Raw genomic sequence first — 7,621 nt, 5'->3', positions numbered from 1 at the left:
CCAGTTGAAGGAAGACCTCTAATCATGTATTTGACCGTGTTAGAAAATTCAATGGGGTGCGTATTGGGGCAACATGACGAGTCTGGTCGAAAAGAGCATGCCATATACTACCTGAGCAAAAAGTTTACCGACTGTGAAACAAGATACTCACTGCTCGAGAGAACTTGCTGTGCTTTGGCCTGGGCTGCTCGCCGACTAAGACAGTATATGTTGAATCATACCACTTTGTTGATTTCTAGGATGGATCCCATCAAATACATGTTCGAGAAGCCTGCCCTCTCCGGAAGAATAGCGAGATGGCAGATGATCTTAACAGAGTATGATATCCAGTACACTACCCAGAAAGCAATCAAAGGAAGCGTGCTGGCTGATCATTTGGCTCATCAAGCGGTGGATGATTACCAATCTATGAATTTTGAGTTCCCAGATGAGGATGTCATGGTTGTTGCTGATAATGAAAAACCTAAACCAGATGAAGGACCCGAATGGGGATCCCGATGGACTATGGTCTTTGATGGATCTTCTAATGCATTGGGCCATGGTGTTGGGGTTGTACTCATTTCTCCTGGAGGTTACCATACGCCTCTCACTGCTAGACTATGTTTTCATTGTACCAACAATGTGGCTGAGTATGAAGCGTGTATTTTTGGACTCAAAGCTGCTATAGATTGGCGAATCAAGTTTTTGAGTGTGTACGGAGATTCGGCCTTGGTAATCAGTCAGATCAAAGGGGAATGGGAGACTAAACATCCAAATCTCATCCCTTATCGAGAGCAGGTGATGACATTAATCCCTTACTTTGAAGAAATAGCATTTGAACATATTCCACGAGAGGAGAACCAGCTGGCAGACGCATTAGCTACCATGTCATCTATGTTCAGAGTCAGATGGGGCAGCGAAGCTCCCATGATTACCATTGGACGGTTAGATGAACCAGCATACTGTTATGAACTTGACACTGAGGAGGTACAGGAGAAACCTTGGTTCCACGACGTAAGAAGATATTTAGAAGCTCAGGAATACCCTGAAGGGGCATCCATTAAGGACAGGAAATTCCTGAGGAAGTTCTCCGCTAAATTCTTTCTGAGTAATGGAGTGTTATACAAACGTAATCATGATTCGACTCTGCTTCGCTGTGTGGATGGAAAGGAAGCAAAAAGGATTATGGAAGACATACATGACGGTATTTTTGGGACTCATTCTAGTGGACATACAATGGCCAAGAAGATTCTGAGATCAGGGTATTATTGGTCTACCATGGAAGCTGATTGCCACCATCATTCCAGAGCCTGTCATAAGTGTCAGATCTATGCGGACAAAGTACATGTGCCTCCTGCTCCATTGAACGTTTTGACAGCGCCTTGGCCCTTTGCAATGTGGGGCATCGATATGATTGGAGAGATTAAACCCACGGCTTCTAATGGACATCGCTTCATTCTCGTCGCTATTGATTACTTCACCAAGTGGGTAGAGGCAGCCTCATTCGCTTCTGTCACCAAGAATGTGGTGGCACGGTTCGTCAAGAATAACCTTATTTGTCGATACGGCATCCCTGAAAGGATTATCACTGACAATGGTACTAATTTGAACAACAAGATGATTACTGAACTCTGCACGCAGTTCAAAATTAAACACCATAACTCCTCTCCGTACCGGCCAAAGATGAATGGCGCCGTGGAGGCTGCTAATAAGAACATCAAGAGGATCATACAAAAGATGACAGTAACGTACAAAGACTGGCATGAGATGTTACCATTTGCTCTCCATGGTTATCGCACTTCAGTACGCACTTCGACAGGAGCAACTCCTTTCTCTTTAGTCTACGGAATGGAAGCCGTTTTACCAGTGGAAGTCCAGATTCCCTCTCTAAGAATCATGAAAGAGGCGGGCTTAGACGAAGATGAATGGATTCAGACTCGACTCGACCAAATAAACTTGATTGATGAGAAGAGACTCGCGGCTGTCTGCCACGGGCAGATATATCAGAAGCGCATGACCCAGGCATTTAACAAAAGAGTCAAGAGACAGGTGTATCAGGTAGGCGACTTGGTGATCAAGCGTATCATTCTACCACAAGGGGATCCCAGAGGCAAGTGGACTAGGGCCATTTGTGGTTAAGAAGGTATTCTCCGGTGGAGCCATGATACTTGCTACAATGGATGGCGAAGACCTCCCGCATCCTATGAACGCGAACATAGTTAAAAAATACTACGCATAACAGAGACCCGCTAGGTCGACGTACCTAGGCAAAAGTAAGGGCATCCCGGCGAACCAAAAGGGTTCGGGCAAAAATTAGGGATAAATATATAAAGACGTATACCCGGCAAGTCGAAAACCTGAAAAGGCGGCTTGGGCAAAAAGGGGTATCCCGGTGGACTGAAAACCCGAAAAGGCAGTCCAGGCAAAAATTAGGGATTAAAGCGTATGACTATGTCCCGTTCTCTGTCAGCTTCAACCAAGTTCCAAGGACTGAACAAACTAATCACTTCTATCCGACAGCAGGAGATGAGATGCTTGAAGACATAATGACAGTGGTGGAATTAGAATAGATAGGACTTTTTCTGCATAGCTTTCTCTTTTTCTTGACAATTTCCTCTTACTAGGATTTCTGTCTCCTTGTACATAAATTGCCTGTTTATAGGCCCTCTTTCAACATCAATACAATTTCATTTCCAAAAAGATGCTTTTGTTTTTACCTTTTCTGTTTTGTTTGCGTAAACGTCCATTGATTTAACTTGAATTGACTTATGCACTTGAATATGACCCATGTTTACAAAAATGCATGCCTAAAATAGCAATAGCAATTACTACACGACTTCAGGATCGAGGAGAAGGTCTAACCACGCTTTCCAAGGAGGCTGTTACTAATTCGATTCCCCGGCAACGCCAGTTATTCCCCAGAAGAGGTCGGCACCACCAGACAGACAGGTCATCTCTTCCATCCCCAGCCAGGCTCTGTGGAGTTGGTTCCATCGTCAGACAGGACACAAATCCCCAGCTAAGGAAGGGCCATCAATACCAATGTCTCCGACCAGCAGACTGGGATCTATCTCCCCCAGTAGAGTCCCCTGGAAGAGTGTTTCAGACGCCTAATGCATTCATTACATCATTTCATACTACATACCGGCATACAACGCTCACATTTACTTCATTCCGCATCATACACTTTACATCATTTCATGCATACCAGGCTCGCAGGCATAAAACATCTCATGCATCATGACATTGCATGAGGCTAACGTTACTTTTCAGGTTAATTATCCTCTTGATACAATCAACACAAAGGTCCATTCAGACGGACATCTGTATCAATCACATTCAGGATTCAACTACAGCTCTCGGATATACTCCGTGTCAACATTCATTCTGACATCCTCCTAATGGTGGCATCTCTAAGCCCACCCCAGATAGTCTCTGCAAATATTATCAGATACAGCCTAACGTACGGTTCATTCTGATTCAGTCCAACACATGACTCTTTCAACTTAGATACGGTCTAACGTACGACCCATCCTGACTCTCAACAACTCCAATACGGTCTAACGTACGACCCATTTGGACCTCCAGCTCAGATGCGATCTAACGTACGATCCAGTCTGATCTTCAACAACTCAAGTATGGTTTAATGTACGACCAAGTTAAACCTTCATCTTCTCAGGTGCTACCTTCGGACAGGTACATTCCTGAATGGTAGTCTAGTATACGGCTACTCCCTTTCTCAGGTGCTACCTTCGGACAGGTACATTCCTGAATGGTAGTCTAGTATACGGCTACTCCCTTTCTCAGGTGCTACCTTCGGACAGGTACATTCCTGAATGGTAGTCTAGTATACGGCTACTCCCTTTCTCAGGTGCTACCTTCGGACAGGTACATTCCTGAAGGGTAGTCTAGTATATGGCTACTCCCTTTCTCAGGTGCTACCTTCGGACAGGTACATTCCTGAATGGTAGTCTGGTATACGGCTACTCCCTTGCTCAGGTGCTACCTTCGGACAGGTACATTCCTGAATGGTAGTCCAGTATACGGCTACTCCCTTTCTCAGGTGCTACCTTCGGACAGGTACATTCCTGAATGGTAGTCTGATATATGGCTACTCCCTTGCTCAGGTGCTACCTTCGGACAGGTACATTCCTGAATGGTAGTCTGATATATGGCTACTCCCTTGCTCAGGTGCTACCTTCGGACAGGTACATTCCTGAATGGTAGTCCAGTATACGGCTACTCCCTTTCTCAGGTGCTACCTTCGGACAGGTACATTCCTGAATGGTAGTCTGATATATGGCTACTCCCTTGCTCAGGTGCTACCTTCGGACAGGTACATTCCTGAATGGTAGTCTGATATATGGCTACTCCCTTGCTCAGGTGCTACCTTCGGACAGGTACATTCCTGAATGGTAGTCTGGTATACGGCTACTCCCTTGCTCAGGTGCTACCTTCGGACAGGTACATTCCTGAATGGTAGTCCAGTATACGACTACTCCCTTTTCAGCAGATTCAGTCTAACGTACGGCTCATTCTGCTCAGATATGGTTTAATGTACGACCAAGTTAGACCTTCATCCCCTCAGATGCTACCGTCGGACAGATACGATCTAGCGTACGATCCATTCTGATCTTTCATCCCCAGCAAAGTCATCCGCCTAATGAACAACTCACTCTGGTATTCAGACACGGTCTAACGTATGATCCATTCTGATCCCTTATCCCCAGCAGTATAGCATACTCTGACTCCCCAGCGAAGTCGACAGCATAATGGATGACTCACTATACGGTCTGATGTATGACCCGGTGTGACACCCATGTCTCCAGATATCGTCTAACGTACGACACCATCTGGAAATCTCCTCAGCAAGTTTCTTGGATGGCATCTCTAAGCCCATCTCCGTCAAGACTGATGGACAAGCGCAAATTTTCGGGGCATTCTAGTGTTCAATAATCTTTCACCTCCAGACCACGAACGGCGCATGCCATTCTACTCTCTCGGTTCAAGAGTATTGAACAGGGGCAGCTGTCATACCCCAAAATTTGCCCGTTGATATTACAAAGCATTTTCCAAGACCCTCTGACTTGTTCTGCAAGGCACTGATATCAAATGGACAAAAGCCCACTCACAACAGGCCCAATCCACAGGCGGCCCAAAATAACTGGCTCGCTAGGCGAGCAGCTCCTTCGCCTAGCGAACATTGCCTCATGCCACTCGCCCAGCGAAGAGTTGGACCCAGGAAAAAGCCCAGACCTAGTTTGCTCGCTAGGCGAGCAATTCCTTCGCCTAGCGAAGCTTGCGAGAATTTGAATCTTTGGACCTCATTTTAAGCCCATTAGGTCACCATTACCACTACTATAAATACATGCTCCACTGCCACGAAAAAGAACACACAGAGACGGACTCACTCACCCGGAGACACTCCCACAGAGATCCCGAGAAAACCCTAGCACCGAAACCCTGCTGGTCCAAAGAGTTCAGAAGGCGGAAACCCTGAAGGCCGCTTACCCGCTCCGAAGCTACCGCCGCCCAACTCAATCCGGCTCGCCAATTCAAGGTTGCAACTCGATTTGCAAACAGGTTTGCATCACTATTATCGCTTTAGTTTCTAATTGGCATATGATTATCACTTTGTGTCCTTATTTTGCATGTGGTACCACTTTAGTGTCTTAATTTGCATGAGATATCGTTTTGTACTCTCATTTGGCATATGGTACCACTTCATGTTCTTAATTTGGGGAGGATATTATAATTGAATTCATAAATATTTTGGAGTTTTGCATGAGAATTTAAATGTGCTTGAATATTGTGAAACTGAACCATATAATTATGTGTTGGATGCCATAAGCCATGCTGCAGGTTGAGGTCCTAATGTTCTCAAATTTCAAACCCGTGGCCGCTCGCTAGCTCCTCGCTAGGCGAGCCCGCAGCGAGCCTTCGCTGAGCCTTCGCTAGGCGAAGCAGAGGCGACCAGGCCAGGGGCTGCTTCGCCCTTTTGCTGCCCATTTCATGTTTACCTGATGATAATCCTGCATTATTTGGCTTAAATTCCTGGCTGTTATATTTATCTTATGGTGCAATTTCCCATTATATTTTATCTCGATGCTTTAATCCGTGTGTTCATGGTGTAAAGGCTAGCATACTTCCGAAGAAATAGCCGGCTAGGTACTCCGCTTTATGCATGGGAAGCTTTCATGGAGATGGATTCTAAATTGTTTCACTTTAACGTGAAGATTCATATTGATTGCCTAATTAATTTTAATGTAGTGATCCTTAATGTGTTGATTTTGATGTATCGATTTAATGCGGTATCACCATAATTACCTAATGAACTTAAAACATGGACTTTAAATAAATGATATCGGACCTCTCTTTATTACCCCACAATGTCGATATTACGGTCATGTCCCGCGAATGTGGGGATACACTTAGCAATGGCCCTTCGATTAAATCATCATAAAATAAATCATAGTCCCTCGGATGTTGCCTTCGAAAATACGATTTTGTCCCTCGATGACCATTCGGTGTAGCCTACGGTTAAATGATGATAGTCCCTTCGAATGTTAAGGTATCCTCACAACTGTTGCCTTCAATGACCTATCGATGACCCTACGATGACCCTTCTACATCCCCAGGATAAAACTACTTACTTCTCAATAGTAAGGACAGTTTTACCCTCATAAGGATAGGAAATGCCCGGAAAGACCTCGGACAGGTATAACCTTAATTGCTCATTCATAATAAAAAATACTTTTCACACCTCACACCTTTCAAACATCTTTTTTAGAAAATCACCACTTAGCATACATCCGTACTAGGATCATTGCCGAGTTATATTTTTCTAAACTACTTTCAAAAAAACTATACGAGATAACCACTTTGTATACATTCATGCAAGAATCATTGCAAAGTTAAATTCTCGTTTTCAAAACATTTTTCATACATTTCTCAACCACTTTTTTGAAACAAGGAAAAACATAAATGATTGAGCAATTAAGAGCCCATGGATAACCATGGATACAAAGGGTGCTAATACCTTCCCTTTGTATAAAGTACCTCCCGAACCTAAGAAATCTAAATTAAGGTCTTTCCTGTTCTTTTCCGCCTTTCCTTATGGGATAAAAGAAAAGTCGGTGGCGACTCTTGCTAACCGCGACATTGCGATTACAAATCCAATAAGGTCCAGTTCACCGTATGACAGAGTCACTCAATTGAAGAATTTGGGTGAGAAAGGGAATCTCCTCCTCTTTGGTCCCTTTTGGCTATTACAACTCTGGCTTAATGCCACATTCGAGGCGAGTTTACCGAAGAAAGGCCTCGTTGATGAAGAAGCTGAGGAAGTTAAAAACAGAAGGATCGAAGGCATTCGACTGGCCTAACTGACTCCTAATGATGAAGGATAATCCCTTCAACCAACTTTCATGGGCTACATAATGATGTTCGCCAAGCGTCATGTTTTTACTTTGAGCATGGCCCCATTTGCTTCTAGAAAGTATGGTCCATAATGGTTTACAAGGACTTTTCCATCTCCCTCCAAAAACGAGAGACATAATCTTTACTGATTTGGGAAGCCTTTTTGACCCCTAGGATCTTAACCCTTCGATTTAACCCCTCGAAGGTTCAGGTTACTTTAACCGCC

Source organism: Lathyrus oleraceus, chromosome 4 (assembly GCF_024323335.1).
Source record: "Lathyrus oleraceus cultivar Zhongwan6 chromosome 4, CAAS_Psat_ZW6_1.0, whole genome shotgun sequence".
Taxonomy (NCBI): domain Eukaryota; kingdom Viridiplantae; phylum Streptophyta; class Magnoliopsida; order Fabales; family Fabaceae; genus Lathyrus; species Lathyrus oleraceus.
The sequence above is the reverse complement of the archived record's forward strand: the minus strand, read 5'-3'. Positions refer to the sequence as shown.